The sequence below is a fragment of the Phocoena phocoena genome, chromosome 1, assembly GCF_963924675.1.
Source record: "Phocoena phocoena chromosome 1, mPhoPho1.1, whole genome shotgun sequence".
NCBI classification, from domain to species: Eukaryota; Metazoa; Chordata; class Mammalia; order Artiodactyla; family Phocoenidae; genus Phocoena; species Phocoena phocoena.
Genome location: NC_089219.1, coordinates 56,037,628 through 56,039,170, shown reverse-complemented (window position 1 = coordinate 56,039,170; position 1,543 = coordinate 56,037,628). Strand labels below are relative to the sequence as shown.

The 1,543-nt window shown below is 45.3% G+C and overlaps 1 pseudogene; it reads right to left on the bottom strand.

Annotated features, from left to right (window-relative positions):
• Nucleotides 1-432: 432 nt before the first annotated feature.
• Nucleotides 433-870, bottom strand: LOC136130508 (large ribosomal subunit protein uL24-like; annotated as a pseudogene).
• Between the last annotated feature and the right edge of the window lie 673 nt (nt 871-1,543).

The following is a 1,543-nucleotide window of genomic DNA, read 5'->3' as shown; positions in this document are numbered from 1 at the left end:
GGCGAAATGGAGTTCTCTGTCTCCCAATACACAGAGGAGAGGATGAGAGAGAGGTCAGAGGAGAGGTGGGGAGACCTCCCTTCAGGAACGAAGTGGCTGCTTGGCTGCATGGAGCCCTGCTGGCTGACAGCCTCCAGTGATCAGCATCTTTAGCATCTGCCTCAGGATCAGCTTAGGAGCTGAGCTAATGCTCCTTTTCAGCAACCCCTAGCCAACAGCTAAGCACGGCAGGATACTAGGGCCTCGTAGTTTTTGCCCAACGTGGACCTGTTCTGATGGGCAATCTTGTTCCAGAGCTTCCCAGTGGGTCATCCAAGACTCTCTCAGATCATGGTCTCAGGCTTTTCCTACACAGTCCTGCTTCTTCCCCTCTTTTATCTTCTATTTTTTCCATTTTAACAGTTTTTAATGAAAGTTGTATGCAAGATTACTTCATTCCTGCATCTTCTCAATTGTTTCTTCCTTATATTTGCCCTTTTCCTTTCCTACTTGGCGAGATTTGGCTTTACGTTCGAGGATCTTTTTGCATTCCTTGCCCAGTTTTAGTCTGATGATAACCACCTTGCTGGGGTGAACGCCCACATGGACAGTCGTGCCAGTAGCCTTCTCCCGCTGCACTCGTTCAGTGTAGATGACATATTTCTTCCTGTAAACCTGGACTACTTTGCCAATTTGCTGCCCTTTGTAGTGCCCTCCTACCACCTGAACTTCATCATCCTTTCAGATGGGCATGGATCCGACATTGTACTTCTGTCTCAGCTCTTTAGAAAGAGGGGAAGACATAATCTTCCTGCGAATGTGGGAAGGCGCGTTGAAATGCCTTTTCCAGTTCTTGCTTCGGTCAGAAGTCACAAAGGGATTGAACTTCATTTCGGCCGCTAGCGCTTCAGCGATGGTCGCAAAAGGGAAGAACCCCTCTTTTATCTTATATAGACACTGTCTCCGACAAGCCTCTTGCACTCCCAACTCCAGCTTAGTGGACCCTACTGACAGTTTCACACACACACACACACACGCACACACACACACGTGTAAGGACCCATGAGTCTAACACCTGAGCCCTCCAGGACGCACGGAAGGACCTGCTCATTTACCTAACACATGCTAAGTATCTACTCTGTGCAGGATCATTGTTCCTGCCCTCAACCAAGCCCTGTCTAATGAGGGACACAGAGAGAAAAATAAATCAGCAAAATACATTGTGATCTTAGTGTAATACATGCATGCTTCTAATTGTTTAAGTACATGGAAACCTCTAATGAGTTCCCAATGTCCTCATCCTACTGTGTTCTTTGCGTGAACATTCCTCTTGCAATCTTGTTCATCATTTGGCTTTGCAATGTCTTTTGCTACTGACAAAACAGAGTTAAACTTGAATGCATATCCAATGGGTAAACTCTAATAAATTCTAAATTGGGGACTTGAATTAATGAATCTCTGAATAACAGAGTTGATTATACTGCCCTTTGTATTCCAGTTCCTGGTGTTTTATTGGTTTTGTCTCTGAAATGACTGATGATCAGCAGATCTAATAATGACAGTA